This window comes from Amblyomma americanum, chromosome 1 (assembly GCF_052857255.1).
Source record: "Amblyomma americanum isolate KBUSLIRL-KWMA chromosome 1, ASM5285725v1, whole genome shotgun sequence".
NCBI classification, from domain to species: Eukaryota; Metazoa; Arthropoda; class Arachnida; order Ixodida; family Ixodidae; genus Amblyomma; species Amblyomma americanum.
In genome coordinates, this window is record NC_135497.1 from 187,211,853 (window position 1) to 187,229,529 (window position 17,677).

Genomic DNA, 17,677 nt, shown 5'->3' on the forward strand with positions numbered 1-17,677 from the left:
TTTTGCAGCGACAGTCCGAGGAGTCTGAAATGCCAGCGGTAACCGTAGACATCGTTATGGATGGCAAGGCGCATCGTCTTACCGTGTCAAAGGAGCTTTTAGAAGAGCTGATGGCTGGTGAGCTGCTTTTGATGCAAGAAAATCGCAGTAGGTGCTTCAGAATAACCGGAACTTTAAAATAAAGGCTAGCATTGTACATCAACCCCTGTATAGGTGATATGGAAGTAATAATCGCGGTAACTTACTTCGGTGTCGTCAAAACGTTTTACCATCCCGTCCACAAAGTTCACAACTTTCGGCCGTTCATTCCCGTCATTTTCCTCTAACAATGCCAGCATTTCTTCATCTTTGCTGTCAGAAGAGCTTGAAAGGATGTCATCAACGATCGCTGCAAGCAGATCAGCCCTTTTCCGTGTGGATACAGTGCCTTTAATATACTGGCTAGTGTGCCGACCGAGAGCGCCAAGCTGGCACCGGGAGCAATGTCTACACGCGGCGGCCGCATAGGGGCGCTGCCGACTGGGAGTGTGTACTGTGTAGTGTTCCTGTATATGCTCCCGCAGTAGGAGTGTACGTGTTTGCCAGGCCGTCGGCCGAGCGCGCTGCGCCTTCCTTGCGAGGAACGCGTTTGCGGGACCTCAGTTTATTTTTTACACTTAGTGGACGCGCTCAGCGCACTAGTTTAATGTAACATTCACAGCATCGGTACACCTCTACTCGCAATTTTATCACTTTCGCATGTCCAGCAGGCATTACTTTGGCTGATAGGCGCGCCCACCAACTGTTGGATTGGATTGGAAAACATTTAATTCGTCAGAAAAGGCAGAATGCAGACGATCCGTGCTAGGTGGCTATCAGTCCACGGCTGACAGCGACCTGGGTAGCCCATTCAATGACCCGGGTTTGGACTCCCAAGTCAGAGCTGACCAACACGGCCTCCCACTGCTCGAGAGTAGGAACCTGTATTAGAGATTTCGGGGGCGGCTCCTCTTTACAATTCCACAATAGGTGATCATAAGTGGCTAAATCACCACATAATGTACATGCAGGGTCGTATTCACCGGGGTAGAATTTTGACAACAGGTAAGGCGCCATGAAGGATCGCGTCTGGAGTCGCCTACAAGTGGTCTCCTGCTCCTTATTAAAGGCTTTGTCTGGAGGAGGGAATATCCTTATTTCAAGTTTAAAATGATTAGTAATATCGTGAAAAGATGATAGGCCGTCCTTCGAAAAACTCTCAGCAACGACAGCGTCCCCTGCTCGGCTGACGAATCCTCGAGCTGTTATGTGTGCCGCTTCGTTACCAGGGTTTCCCGAGTGAGCCGGGACCCATATCAATTAAATAATTCTGTCTAAGTCTTTGGTTTGACCCAATATGCTCATTGCTGCCTGAGAAATTCTGCCCCTCGCATAATTGCGTATGGCAAATTTAGAGTCGCTGAGTATGGTAGTAGCTTCTGTGTTAATGATAGCAAGGGCGATTGTCGCCTCTTCTGCCGTTTCCGAGGATTTCGTTATGGTAGTGCCGGAGACTATCAGTCTACCTTGCGTATCCACCGCCGTTAGTGCGAACGCTTGTTTCTGGGGATATTCTGCGGCATCTGCATATACTGCATGTTCATCTTGGTTGTATATGTTGTGTAGAGCTTTTTCCCTAGCCCTTCTTCTCCCCTCGTGGTGAGCAGGATGCATATTCTTAGCTAGTGGCTTAACTCTTATTACCTTAGCGATGCGTTTAAGTATCTGTGTTTTGGTATCTTGGGGTGGCAACTGTATGCCTAGTCCTAAACGATCAACTATGGTTCTTCCTGCTTTGGTGCGGGAAAGCCGGCCTCTCTGCATTGTTAAGTGTGCCTCTGTAAGCTCGTCTAAGGTGTTGTGCACTCCCAAGCCCAGAAACCTTTCGGTGGAGGTACAGTTCGGTAGCCCTAATGCTACCTTGTATGCTGTTCTAATCATAGACTCTACTTTGGCTTTTTCACTACTGTCTAATTTTAAGTATGGGAGTGCGTAGACAAGCCTGCTTATTACAAATGCTTGTACTATTTGTCAAAGTTCTGTCTCCTTCACTCCCTTCCTTTTGCTTGCAATTCGTCTAATTAGTCTTACCGTCATATTGACGGTTGTCTGGAGTTTTTCTAGTGTTTCCTTGTTCTTCCGGTTCGACTGAAGGAAGAGTCCTAGGATTCTTATAGTTTGAACTTCCTTTACAGGGAGCCCTTCCACCCAGATTTTCAGTGGAGGCGGAGGTTTGTAATTTTTGCTCGAGGGCCCCTTGGTTTGTATCTGATTAGAAATAATTCGGACTTGGAGGGCGAGCAGGTTAGCCCTGCTTTACCCGCCAGGTCTTGTATTATGTCCACAGCTTGTTGCAGGGTATCCTCTATCTGACCATCGCTGCCAGTTGTGGTCCATAAAGTGATATCATCTGCGTAGAATGTGTGTTGCAGCCCCGGGATGGCTGCTAATTTAGAATAAATTTTAATTAGTGAGAGATTAAAAAGGAAGGGTGACAGGACTGAGCCCTGTGGCGTTCCTTTACCTCCAAGTGAGATAGAGTCTGATTTAATCTCTCCCACTGCTATCTCTGCCGTTCTGTTACTGAGAAATGACTTGATGTACTGGAAAGTTCTTTCCCCTGGGTTGATGTCCGAGAGATTCCGTAAGATAGCATCGTGCGTGACATTATCAAACGCCTTGTTCTAATCCAAGCCTAATATGGCTTTAGTTCCTCTGCTGCGTTCCATGTTTATTATGTCTGCCTTGAGTTGCAGCATAACATCTTGGGTAGAAAGATTAGCCCTGAAGCCTAACATGGAGTTAGGGAGTAAGTTATTGTCCTCAGCGTATTCTTGTAGCCGATTGAGAATTATATGTTCCATTAACTTTCCTAAGCAGGATGTTAAAGAGATTGGGCGTAGATTCTCTATACACAATTTCTTGCCTGGCTTTGGAATGAATGTAATCTTTGCATGTTTCCATTCTTGTGGAATGTTTCCGTCTGTCCAGTATTTGTTCATGAGATCAGTGAGTGCTGTCACTGACCCTGCGTCCAAGTTTCTAAGTGCTTTGTTAGTAACACCGTCAGGCCCGGCTGCAGACGTGGTGCGTAGTTGCCCCATGGCAAGCCACACTTCCGACTCCGTAATCTCAGCGTCCAAGTCCTCGTTTGGTGTTTCTTGATAGTTTGGCAGCGGTCCATCTGGGGTTGTGTTTAAGTATCGATCTCGTAGTTCCGTTAAGAACTCATCTGTGGTGCCTTGATACTGATGCACTAATCTCATAAGTTGACCTCGTTTAGTTGATTTAGCCTCTGTGGGGTCAAGAAGGTGCCTTAGCAGATGCCAAGTTTTCCTGCACTCGAGCTTGCCATTCATGCGGTCGCAAATTTGCTCCCATTGTTTGTGTTGAAGCTCTAGAGTATATTTTTTTATATTTTTCAATTAGTCTCTGCAACTGTGCAATTCTCTTTTTAAGATTTTTGTTGTGTTTGTTCCTCTTCCAGCGGTTTTGCAAGCTGAAATGTGCTTCCCACATATGCAATAACCTAGAGTCAGTGACTTGTCCTTCTTCCATGCCGATTTCGGCTGTGGTAGCCTTAATGTCCATTTTTAGCGATTCCACCCAGTCCCCGAGATGTTCAATTACTGGGTCTGTGCTTTCATCTTTTTGTCTTTGTTCTCTCATTACCCTGAACTTGTCCCAGTCCGTAATTTTTACTTTGTTGAAGACTGATTTATGCTTTGCTGTCTCAAAGGTGGTAGATATAATGCAATGGTCACTGCCTAGCGTGTGTCCTGTGTTAGTCCATGTTAGGTTTTGTATGTCCTTTGCCAGGGTTAGGTCTGGCGACGTGTCTTTACATATACTGTTGCCTAGTCTCGTGATTTCTTGGGGGTTGTTCAGGACAGTTAGGCCTAGATTTTGGACCACTTGCCATACCCTGTTGCCTTTGGGACCGGCTCTAGTGTATTCCCATTCCGGGTGTGGTGCGTTAAAGTCCCCTACTATTAATAGCTGGGCTTTAATCGCTGGTTTCAGAGTCTTGATAAGTAATTCCGGTATACCGGTACCCTTATCTTTGGGTGGGCTATATACATTAAGCAGAAACAAATTTGTATCTCCTCGTTTCTTGGGTAAAATCTCAAGGAGGACGTAGTCTTCCTTTGAACTTTCTATGGAGTGCTGTAGAGCAGTAATATTGCGTTGCAATAATACGGCGGTGGACACGCCCGTAATTGAGCCGGCATCATATCCTGGCGGAAGAAACGCCTTATAGCCCGGTAATTTGACCGCGCCACTAGCTTCTTGTAGAGCAATAATGTCTGGTGGACGTTGTTGTGCTTGAATGTGAAACTGCAGATTCCCCCGTTTGCGCCGGAAGCCTCTGCAATTCCACTGCCATACCTCAATTTGTTGCGACGGGGCCATATTGGTGATCCCCTCTTTGCTGTAATGATGTTAAGCTGTTCTCCAATGCGGTCAGCTTCTCCATCACTTGTTGGAACATAGACATTACTTGAGTTTGGAACGGTCTGAATTCCACTGCTAAGGCATATTAGCCTCTAAGTTTCCTACTCTAACCTCGAGGCTGTCTACCTTGTTCTGAATGCTATGCACTCTTGTAGTGATTGCATTAGGGTCAGCTCTTAATGGAGCGGGCGTAGCCGGCTGCGGTACATCGCCTGCAGAGGCTTTGGCAGCTCGTTTGTTTTGGGTATTCTCCGCGGGGGGAGGGGGTCTTTTAACTGCGGTGCGTTTGTCTGTTTCCATAGCCTCGCATGCGGGAATGGGTGCTTTAAGAGGGGCTTGCACAGGTGTTTGCTGTGACTTTGCTCTTTGCTCTCTCGAGGCCTTGACAAGTCGACGAAGCTCCGTCATTTCTTTCTTTAGTCTGGCGTTTTCCTCGTCACGCGCCTTAAGCTCTTTGTGGAATTGTTCTATATGTTCCTTCTCCCGAGCGCTCATCTGTTGGGAGGCCGGATTTGGCCAGCTCACCTTTTTGTTGGTTCGGCTGCTGCTTCTGCCTCGGTCTGAACTTGTGCTCTTCTCTCCATCAGCCGCCCTACTCAGCGGCGGGAAGGAACTGGATCTATCTCTGCCCTGGTTCCATGTTTGGTTCCTCGCCCGGCTCGAAGATCGGTGCCTGGATCTCGGGAGATGCTCCACGTGATGTTGGGCCGCACCTTCCACGTGATGTTGGGCCGCACCTTCCACGTGATGCTGGGCCGCACCCTCGTTAAGCCTATGTGGTTGTTGTCTCCGGACCATGAGGCGGTGCTTGCAATTCCGGCTCCCGGTGTGGTGTGCCCCATGGCACACGATGCAGTCGGGTTTACATGTGAGTAGCTCCCCATCAGGAGGTGCAGGATGGTTCTCGCCACATCGGTGGCACAGGTTGGCTTTGGGTCTGTAGCAGACGTCGGCTCTATGTCCGACTCTCCTGCAGTTGTAGCAGGTTTCGACTTGTTCCAGGTAAGGGTGCACATGGAATACGGATCCCCAATAGTAGATCTGGCTCGGAACTTTGTTCCCTTGGAATGTTATCTGGATCGTTTTTGAACGACCCAGCTGACGAGCGTCGAGGATCACGACACCCGGGTTGCGATTAATAAAGCCTTGTCGGACTTCCTCCGGCGAGCTTCCGTCGTAGGCTTGATAAATGACACCTCTGACTGAGTCGTCTGGCGCTGCAACATACGTCGCCACTTCATAGGTGTGATCTCCAAGCTGGAACGCTTTGACTTCGGAGTACATTGCAGCTCGCTGGCGTGCCGGGGCGCTTAGAGTGAGCGTGTGGTTATTAGAATTAACACGCATGGTGTCTTCAGTTAGTGCGGCCTGAAGAGGAACCTTGGCTGCCGCGCACATGGCGAGTTCGAGTTGGCGTGGCGCAAAGTCGTTTAAGTTCCAGCCTCGCGGACGGCAGACTATTTTGTAGTCGCTCTTTGGGAGTTGCGGTAGCGGCACTCGCCTTTTGATAGCGGGCGGCTTCCGTTTCTTCTTGGCAGGAACGCCGGAGTCATCGTTGGCGGCGTCTTGCTGCAGGCGCCGGGTGCGGTCTTGTAGGCGAAGAACGGTTTCCCATTCTCCGGACGCCAGCTCCGCGGGCGAAATGTCATCCCCCACGACGGTGTAGTTCATAGTTGAGGTCGTGTGAGCGGCCGGCTGGCTCGAACAAGCGAGCGCAGGGCCCAGGGCCCTGAGGGCATGGCAGCGTGTACACACAGAAAAGGGCGTTGATTTGCCAGAACTGCTGTTCGCGGGTACGGGGCAATGCTCCGAAGATTTCCCAAAAACGGCAGCTCAGAGAATGCAGTATTTCCGCCAAAAGTTGGCTGTGAAGCGAGAGCCCATGTAGAATACGTTCACACAGCTCGGTGTCTTCGTTGGAGGCTTCTTTTTCAACACAAGCACAAAAGTGACGTTTTCTTGTGTTCTCTTTTGATTTGATTCATTACCTAGACAAAGTTCTTGAGTGTTGTTTACAGTGAAGGTAGACGCTTAGGTTTAGCATGCCTGCTTAAGCAATAAAAAAGACAAGTGCAAGAAACTACATTTATTCCAGCATGACAAAACCTGCCAATGAAGACACAATATTTGCTTCAAAGTAAACAAACTGCCAAACTGAAGACACATATGGCCAGAGTTGGTAATGCAGAAAAAAATCCCCAATGGGTAGATCTACTGACAGTGACTTAATTTGAAAAGCTTCATACGCTGTCTCTGTGCATCGCGGTCTTTGTTATTGTATTTTACAAAAAACCTGAACCTAAGCAGGACATAGAACCTTATAATGTCTCCCAAGTTTTTCTTTCCGTGGTCAGAGCACCCAATTGGAGGCAGCGTCATAGTTGGCAGACTGCTTGCAAATTCAAGCAAGCTTTCCTCATGCAGCTGGTTTTTGCTACAGAACGCTGTAAAGGCATCTTCAAGGAGTTTCACTACGTCGTACAGTTGGTGGCTAGGATACACGAGGCCACCATTGTCGAAATGCAATGTGAAATAGGAGTCTGAATTTTCCGCAGCTTCATTCTGCGTGACACACATGCACTCTGCACAGACAGGACAATCATTTCTGGCAATTTCTTTTCTTGTTACGTACCCAGCAACATAGTAGATTAATGCACTGTTGCTCTTTTTTTCAGAGTAACCTGTGTGATCAGTTTCAATACTAGCCTCTGTGATGCCTTCGGCATCATCAATCCGCCCATCCTCAAGTAAATCATCTACAGCATCAGAAAGGGGCTGCTTCTGAGCAGTCTTGCGAGTGTCAGCAGGACTCAGTAGAGTACTTATCGCATCCGCTGAGCAGTTTCCTCCTCTCGGTGGCTTTGCCAAGTTATAAATTAAAAAAAGTTAACACTTACAAGGAACTGCGACACAGTGGGATGGTCATTACTTCCCTACGACTGTCGTATTATAATAATAATAATAATGTTTTCAAGTCTATCCTGACTGAGACGAGACGTCATCATATACCTGAACCCTACAGTAGAACTCAAGTAGGACAGCAAGTCTATGGTGCTCTTAGGCGTGACTCTTAATCCATCAGCTGTGTTCCCTGTTAAAACTCCACCTCCTGCTGGTTTCGCATGATCTTCCCATTTGTTTAGGTACTCCAAGAAATCTTGCAGGAACTGAGCATTTGCACTACCAGGCCTTAGTCCTTTCTCACTTGTCCTTGAAGTCATTATTCGGATAAGGCGATTGAATTTCTTAATGAAATCCTCAGTTGCTTGTACATTGCAGTATGTAGCCTCTATATGTTTTCTGTAAACAAAGAGGCCCTTAACCAACAAACACAAAACCTCCTCAAAATCTCCCAAAAATATCCCATCAGGACATTTAAAATCTCCCCAGGAGGTCCTCATTTTTCCCGAAGACATCCAAAACACGTCCCCACAACTAGCCGTGTCCAAAAAGTTGTGCGTCCCGGGGACAGCCCCAAGAGGTTAATGCTCGATTGCTCGGCTCTGGCTCAATAAAATTATTTCTTTTTTTTACGTGCAGACTTTAGGCATTTAAGCGCACATATGTGCCAAATTTCAGGCACATGCTTACATTACAGGTGGTGTAATACATCTGTCCACTCGCGTGAATGCTTGCTGGCTAGGCCATTCAGACTTATTTGTTTACATGAAATGTGGACAAGGTGAAAATTTGGGCTGGTTGGTGCACGATATTGTGACGGGAGCAGCGCAGCACGAGACAAAGAGAGAGGCGGGATATGACACTGAATAACAACCAGATTTAAAATGCACGTTCGTCGAATATATATTAATCTCGCTTGTATAAGAAGGAAAAGAAAGAAGCATGAAAAACGCATAAGATGTACACGTGGTAAAATATTAAGACATCGCACGCAGATAATCAATTTCTCTGTCACGAACGTTATTGAAGGTATGCAGACGCATACGTCGCTCTTTTGTTGGATGTTGAAGGCTTCTTTAATCTCCCTGGTCCGTTGATCAAAATATGACGGGATGACCATTGTGTTGATAAGCTGCGGAACACGTTCATGCTCTCTGCATTGTTTTGCTAATTTAATGCTGATGGCGCCCTTTAGGGATTTTTTGTGCACTCGAAGCCGTTTATTCATACAGCGCCCTGTTTGACCAATGTAAATGAGTCCGCATGACAGAGGTATTTCATAAACCACGCTTTTCACACATTTCACATGTTTTTTTCGGTGTTTTTTCTTGCTTTGATTTTTTCTTTGCTCTCTGTTGACTTTGGCGCACAGGCTTCTTCATTTGTTGGGTGCTGACATGAGCACTTTTACACCAGCTCTTGCTTCTGCCTTTTTGAGACCGTGGGAAATGCCATTAATGTAAGGAATGACCGCCTACGGCTTCCTTTATTTTGATGTGCATGGTTGTGATATATTTTCTGCTTCTAAGTGCTTGCAGAATCCCTCCTGCGACAGTGGATAGCAGCCTCGTCGGTTAACCTGCTGCTTTCAGCCGAAGGTTCTGAGTGTCAAAACTGCTTTGAACTTCATGATGACAGGATCTCGTCAATGTGGCTCTCATTGCTGTTTTTTTTCCTACCCCCACTTGATGATCTTGGTGTGCGCAGATGTGTAGGGGAGCAGTCCCTTCTAGCTTCGTCGTCCGCACCTCCAGCATATGTGAGCGCCTAGAAAGGCTAGCTTGGTTTAGTTTGGTTTATGGAGGTTTAACGTCGCAAAGCGACTCAGGCTATGAGAGACGCCGTAGTGAAGGGCTCCGGAAATTTCAACCTCCTGGAGTTCTTTAACGTGCACTGACATCGCACAGTACACGGGCCTCTAGAATTTCGCCTCCATCGAAATTAGACCGCCGCGGCCGGGAAAGAGCCCGCGTCTTTTGGGCCAGCAGCCGAGCGTCGTAACCACTCTGCCACCGCGGCGGCTTAGAAAGGCTAGCGCCAAGTCAAGAAATCGCATAACGTTGTTTTCTAGGAGTTCACTTGTTATTTCTAGTCCTAGTTCTTCTAGTCCTTAGCAAAAGCAGCAATGAGAGCCGCATTGGCGAGATCCTGTCATCATGAAGTTCAAGGCAGTTTTGAGGCCCAGAACAGTCGGCTGAAAGCACGGTTACCCGACGAGACTGCTATCCAGTGTCGCAGAAGGGATTCTGCAAGCACTTAGAGGCAGAAAAATATGTCACAACCACATCAGAAGAAAGCAAGCCGTACGAGGTCATTCCTTACAGTAATGGCGTTTCCCACAGTCTCAAAAAGGTAGGCGCAAGAGCTGGTGTAAAAATGCTCATGTCAGCACCAAACAAATTAAGAACCCTGTGCGCCAAAGTCAACAGCAAGCAAAGAAAAATCAATGCAAGAAAAAGCACCGGAAAAACATGTGAAATGTGTGAAAAGGGGGTTTATAAAATACCTCTGTCATGCGGACGCACCTACATTGGTCAAAGAGGGCGCTGTTTGAATGAACGGCTTCGAGAGCACAAAAGATCCCTAAAGGGCGCCATCAGCAGTGAATTAGCAAAACATTGCAGAGAGCATGAATGTGACCTGCAGCTCAGCAACACAATGGTCATCACGTCATATTTTGATCAACTGACCAGGGAGATTGAAGAAGCCTTCAACATCCGACGAAAGAGCGACGTAAGCGTAAGCGTCAGCATACTTTCGATAGCGTTTCGTGACAGCGAAATTGATTATCTGCGTGCGTTTCCCTAATATTTTACCACGTGTACATCTGATGCGTTTGTCATGCTTGTCCTTTCCTCATTGCACGAGCGAGATGTATATATTCGACGAACGTGCATTAAATATCTGGTAGATAGTCAGCGTCGATTCCCGCCTCTCTCTTCTTTGTTTCGTGCTGCGCTGCTCCCGCCACAAGGACATGAAATGTGCTAGAATTTTACACACAAAGGAAATATAAATTCGAAAAAAGTTGCCCGATCCCGCACATATAACAGGAAATAGCAGCGCAATACAGATGTAATTTCAGTTTATTAGATGTGCTCTTTGCATTTAAATAAATACAAACAGGAGACGCATATGTATGCACCATTTAACACACAATGTACGTAGCACTACGGCACCAGCATATAATAATGGCCAAATTTTTCTCTAGCTCTGAGAAATCTGAAAGAATGCAGCAATAAAAACATAATACAGGCTGAAAGTTGATGCACCTTAAGCAAACATTCTAAAGGGTACAAAAGCATATATGCACACGCAAAAGCAAACGCATGTAAAGAGCAACCTGGGTGCCAAAAGAAAAGACGATATGGGCGTACGATACAGATACGTGGTTTCAGGTCGCGGATATTCTGCAGGGTGAAACCTCCCTCTCGCTTTGCCTCTCGCACGAGCCTTGGAGTAAGCTTGAGCGTGTTATCAAAACAGGAAAAAAAAATAATTCTACGAGGCGAAAATAAAAAACGAGCATAAGCCAACATACCTTGACGACGTTGCCAACGTAAACCCGGGGATGAAATAAAATGCTTCAACTATATATATATATATATATATATATATATATATATATATATATATATATATATATATATATATATATATATATATATATATATATATATATATATATATATATATTCAACATAGCCTTCTTTCTGTCCTGCGCCTACTCACGGCACAACGAACGCTCAAACATACGCGTTACATCCTCGTTACACCCCCGTTTTATTTTCTTGTGACTAATACCCCTGTCACACGGGCACTTTCGATCCTCATTGAGCTCGATCTGCATCGAGATTTTCGAGCACGCTCGAAACATCCGTTGCTACACGGGCATTTTCAATGCTCATTGAGAAATTTCCCTCATGTGTGTTAGGTGGCGCCAAATGTTCCGCCGACAGCCATAACATGGCGATGTCCGGCAACACTGTGCAGTCGGGGGCAGCGGCAGCCAAATCCGTAGCCAAATCTGTACATTGCGTATCTGCGCCAGGTTTTTGTGGCGCACCTCTGCTGCTGTGCGATGCAACCCAAGGGCCCGCAACGCATCCGCGATTTCTGCATAGACTGCGGCGTTTCTCTTCTGGCGCCGCAAATCATTTAGGCGGTACTGTCAGCAGTCGATGAGAGCGGCTGTCTCGCGCTCGCTCCACAGTTTCCGCTCCGACGAGCAGGAGGACGCCATCTTTGTTTACACTGACGGCGAAGCTTGGAGCGTGGTGTCGAGATTACTTTCAAATGTTTGCATATAAGCAGGCGTAGTACCTGAAAAATGTTCTGTATTACATTTTAATCGATCACAACAACAACAATTGTGGTTTGGTTTTGTTAACTTGTGTTTATTTTTATAGCTTCATGAGAGCGAGAGTTCTCGATTGTGCTTGGAACCTCAAGCACTCTTGAGGAATCGGCATCGAGTCAAGCAGGATCGAGCTCGATTGCGCTTGAAAGTGGCCGTGTGACAACCGTCGATCTGCATTGAGTTCGATGAGCATTGACTCAATGAGGATCGAAAGTGCCCGTGTGACAGGGGTATAAGTGTGGAGATAAGACTGCTTGGAGCCGGATGGAAAGGGGGGAAGTCTTGAGGTAGGAGCCCTGGCGCGCCGCACCCATGGTACAGCAGACCGCGCGTGCGGCACAATACAGCGTGGGAGGCGAGATCAGGGTGATCAAGGCACAAGTAAACCGGTGGGGGTGGGTTGGGAGTCAGCGACGCGAACACAACACAAACTATACCGCTGCGACAGGACGGCAATGTAGGTAGAGCAGGTTAATCCATGGGCACTCGCAGCAAGAGTCTGGTGGGCCTCCGAAGATCTCTCCCGCCTATGACCGCAGTGGACGGCCACGCTGCCACCAACAACACGCCACAGACATCGGAGGCGCTGAGGGATGCAGAGTGCGCGCTAGGAGTCGCCTATTGCCTTGAAATCCGCTGCTGCAAACGACGCCTGTAAGAGCGCCATTATGGTGTAGGGCCGTAAGTTGCGCAAAGGATTTGCGATGCGCCGCGCGCCGCTGGACCAGTTCCAAAAGGAATTACGTGGGCACGCCGAGGTGCGCGGGAAAGCTGCCATGAATCCGTAGCTACGACATTCACGACAGCCCAGTGATGAGAGCAAGAGCTGCCACGCGCCAGGGCTTGCGCGCGAGCGGCTAGGGGATGCGCGAATACGTGTGCGCAAGATGGCTTCCGTCCAGCGAGGAAGCCGGGCGAGCGACGGGAGGAAATTACTGCGCCTCTGCTAGACAGCGGCGCAACGAGGACTGCTGGTAGTTGGAGATGCCTGCAGGGACCGCCGCACCGTGCTGAAGTTGGAAACACTATAGAAGACGGGCACGTTGGTGACCGCTGCTCCCGGCGGTGCGATGAAAAGGCAGACCGCCGTCGCCTGCCTGCCGGTAGGATGGAGCCGACGGCCCACGAGAGAGATGCGGGGTGAACTGCGCTTCCTTCGGCTGTTCGAACAAAACTGCTTGATCTCTCAAAACGGCGAGTGCAAGCGCAAAACCTTCTCTCCCCGTAGCTTTTGGCGCGAGGGAGAGAGAAAAGGGAGCTAGGAGTCAATTTGTATTTTTTGTAGAAAAGCATTGGTCCCAAAAACGTTCTCCCAGTTACTTTTCTGGGACCAAAATGCTATGATTTTTTTTGTTTCTGCTTAACACCCTCGAAAAAACGTTTCTAGGCCATTAGTGGGCGCACTGCTCTTTTGCTTGTGTTTCTGTGTCCTGCCTCTACAGCCTGGAAATGTTCGATAAATGTACTGGGACTGGGACATTCCATCCTTTCTGGGCGCACCTGGGGAGGTAAGTTGTTTGCTGGGTAATTACCTCGTCACCAAACATCTGGAAAGCCAGGTCCACTCTCATTTTTCGAAAGCATTGGGTTTTATGTGTGAATTTGTAATTTTGTGCATTGCTTTGAGTGTGACATTCTCGCGGTCTGCTTGCCATGCAGCCTCAATAATTCTGGAATGTACATGCCCGGCAGGAGTAAGGTAACCTTTGGCAATAAACCCATTCCTCGTGTTCTTAATTAAATGAGGGAAATCTGACACAAAAAACAGCCGTCTCTTAGGTTCCACGGGATGCTTCGTGCTGTTTCTGATGGCGCAGGAAGAACCTAATGAACAAAAAATAGATGACAACAATTAGCAAAATGTTTAGGCATGAATGTTAGCAAGCACATCTTTGTTTATTTTGAATACATCCAATCCAATTAAGGGACATAAAGCTCTTACCTTCTATTCTGAAGAGCCGCCACATGTTCCTATTCCAGCTGGCACCATCACAAGTTACTGTGTCAACAAATAAGCCAGCTTGTTCGGCAAGAATGGTAGTCCCCACAATAATCTTGGACAATATGACCGCTTCAACATTGCCCCTTGAAGCAGATACTCCAAGGATTCGTGTCTAGTTTCCTGGAAAATACAAGTGTAACATTACGCGATAAGGAACCAGTTGGGATATGAGGAAATCTAAAATACTAACAGGCAGAAAATCACTTACCAGTGAATGGCTGGAAGTGTACAACCATTCCGTGGTCTGCTAGCACGCCTTTTTGCTCGTCAGGTGTATGATTGGCGAAGTTCACAAAGCCTTCAATGCTACCTGAGAAAAAAACATGACAGGCACATTAAACCTGTGCTGAATACGGACACCAAACAAAAAATGAAGCAATGACAACAAGACGGTCTAGAAATTTTTTATCACATGTTCATGCCTTCTCGATTTCTAATCTAGGATAATAATTTTACCACACACTGTTGTAAGCTATGACGAAGTACAAAGACAAAGATGGCTCTGAGACAGTATTGAAACTCGCCAGCTGATTTCAAGTTGAGGTGTGCCGACAGTTTCAGCTCACCTACAACTAGACCTCAATGCCGGCTGTAGACATCCATGGCTTTCGTCTTCTCTTTGAATGCATTGAAGACCTTTGGATTTAAGCCAAAGCCTCATTTGAACCTTTGCAAGTACCTTTGCAAGCAGGTTCGTCCAGGGAGAACCATAATGTTTTCCCAACTGAGGTACTCATAAAGCTTCGGGCTCCTCATTCGCTTCATGAGGCACTGAACAATCCATTCATCCTCATATAGCATCCCTTTCACAGACTTTCTTCTCGCAGCAAGAAAACAGTTCTTTACTGCCAGCTGCTGCTTCTTGGGAAGAGACATAATCTTTGCCTCTAAGGCCTGCTCGGTGAGCACTTCATTTGCTGCTTTCATCTGCGCAACTTGCCTCTGTGAAGTAGCAAGCTTTTTTTGTGTCCTTATAAGTGAACGGGAAATGTTGCGCTTAGATTTTTTATTGATTCTGTCCGTCTTCTTGTCTCTGGAAAATTTGCTTTGCAAAAGTCTCCTTTGGTAGCTGCACTGAACACAGCTCTCCACTTGGTCGTTTGTAACCGACAAACACTTGTCTGCAAAAAACATTAACCCTGTAACACCTGTATTTGCCTGACACGGGCTTCGTGCCTACACCACTGCAAATGACTGCCTTCTCAGTTTCATCCATAAGCAACTGCGCCTCATTGCGGGTTTTTAGCACCTGCTTGCACCTCTCTTTTCCTCGTAGATATACCGTGGCTACGACGGAGCCCCGCTCAGGCAAATGTTTTCCAAACCTCACCATTTTTTCAATGAAAAGGTTCATGAAGTTATTCTCTTCCACATCACAGCAAGCGAAGGCCAAAGTATCAGCTGGCAATGCAGGTATTTTCATCCACCTCGCCGGAATGAAGATGCCATCGAATGGGTGACGATCCTCGCTGGAGCTCGATGTCAGAAATGAAGTCGCTGTAGCTCCACTGACGCTTGGAAGCTGCGAAGCTGACATTGTCTCTTGAGCTACAGTGCCTACTTGAGCCTCGACAGTCTCTTCAGCTAAGTCGCGTGGCTGCCCATCATCATGCTGTTGTTGCTGTTGCTTCTTCGGTCGTTTTGGAGGCGCCTCTTGCTCGCACAAATTCCTTGTCTTCCTTTTCACTGAGTTGTGAGGCACAAGATGCTTTGGATAGGCATCAAATACTGTTGGTACCGCGTCCGGCTTTAGGCGAGGTTTATCCCAGGGAATCTCGTTCGCGATGCCATTCACGGTGATCTTGAATGTGCGTTATATGAAGCTCCTCTCGAAGTGTTTTTCACACACTACTACCGTTGATGACAGCCTCCTGTTTACCCGCCTAGATGTTCTTCTCCCACTCCACAAGTCGTGCAGGGTCCGTCGGCGCCGTGAACAAAGAGACGCTTTCGGTGCTTGAACGATATCCACTCCGGCACATTGGTACGAAGCATGTTCGTTCTTTACAAGGCCGCTTCACCGTCGACATTCGTGGCGAATCACCGTCACAATATCCACACACCGAGCAAACGACACGCAGCAGACAACTGATATGCACCGCGAAAAATTCGCACACGCGTACACAACAGCGGCGATACTGCAGGACCGGGACTACAGTAGTAGTAATAACTTTGTTCATAGAAATATATGGGTGGGTCTCGGTGTAGAGCCACTCTTCACATCTTTTGATGTGGTCTGTGGCTCCTGTGGCAGGGTTGGAGCCCCTAGTCCAGGGTCCCACTGAGTCTTGCCGCCAGGTAGGCTTTCCGAACCAGTCCTGTCTGGACCGCCGGATCATCGCTGGAAAGCATCCTCTCCCACTGCTCCGCACTCCGGATTCTGTTTATTGCAGCCGGATTTGTTCTCTTTTCACACCACGTTATATTAATTAACGTGGCTTTTGTCCTCGCACCACGGACATTTGCTGCTATATAGCCCTGGGTGGATCTTGCTTAGCATGTTTAGATTCGGGAAAGTTCCCGTTTGTAGCTGTCTCCAATAGACCGGTTCCTGCTGGTGGAGATTTTTGTGAGGTGAGGGATATCTAATCCTGACCCCCTTATAGTAATTCAGAATTTCTGAGTATCCTAAGGGCACTGGTTCCGCGTTAGGCTGCTCGAGGCTGGTTTGGTTGGAGGCTCGGTTTGTAAGCTCTCGAGCTCTCCTATCCGCCTCGGCACTCCCCGCGATGCCTGTGTGTCCCGGTACCCACATTATTATGTGTTGCAATTGTTTTTCCTTCGGCGTTAATTTGGCTGTCTTTAGGATGTGGAGCGCTGCCCCCCCCCCCCCCCCGCTTATTTTACCATTCATGTAGTTTCTGCACGCTGTTTGCGAGTCTATTATAATTATTAGGGACCTTTGAGCACGGTAGCCCTCTGCCGCCGCTAGGGCAATGCAGCCTCTTCGGCCTCCTCAATAGTTCCATCCCTGATAGATGCGCTGGCTATTTCTTTGAGCTCATGATTAATTGCCGTTGCAACCGCTCTATTTCTGTTGTCTAATTCTTCCGTATGCAGCCGCATCCGTGTACGTAATGTTTTCATTGTTGGCTAGGTTCGGTTGCACATACTGTGCCCTAGCCTCCCGTCGCTCTTTGTGCAGGTTCGGATCCATATTTTTGGGAATTGGTGCTACCCTAATTGTTTGCCGCAGTTCATCAGGTATTCGTTTTGATCTTTTTATCTCTGACAGTGCACCCTCGTAGCCTCTTCTTTAGGGCAGCTCTGTCCCTGTTTTGGTGTTTTTTAGCCTCTTGAGCTGAGCTACGAGTTGGGCCTCCCTTAGCTCCTCAAAGGTGTTATGCAGACCTAGAGCCATTAGCTTCTACAGCGATGCGATACACAGCGGACAACAAGAGCGGCTGCTAGCGACGCACACTCACAGTGAGCAGCGCCCCCTCTCGACGACTGTTGGCAGTCATTGGAAAATGCGCCACTCCTTCCCACTGTGGGGCGCTCTCGGTCGGCACACTATCCAGTATATTCTAGGCACTGTAGTGTGGATGCCATTTGTCATCTGCTTGTCTGCTGCAACGTCTGCTGGGATTGTTCCCCTGCGCACCGACGAATTCTTGTCGGTGTGCCCTGGGCCAACACCCTCTAGACTAGGCAAGGCCTCTCTGCTCCTTCGTGACGTCATCACACTACGACGGGCGCCGGAGTTCGTGTTCTTCATGAAGGGACGGTGCTGCACGCTCGTTCGTTGTTGTGTAACTGCAGCGCTACGTGAAATCGTCCTTTGAAGATTTTGGCCCCATGATTTAATGCTGACATATATGTATGATGTCATTTCGGGTACACAGTCCGCGGTGAATATGTTTAAAAACTGAAAGTTAGTGGTTTCCGGATTATGAATATATGTTGGCTATTCAGTATCTTTTACTATCGCCTAATATTGC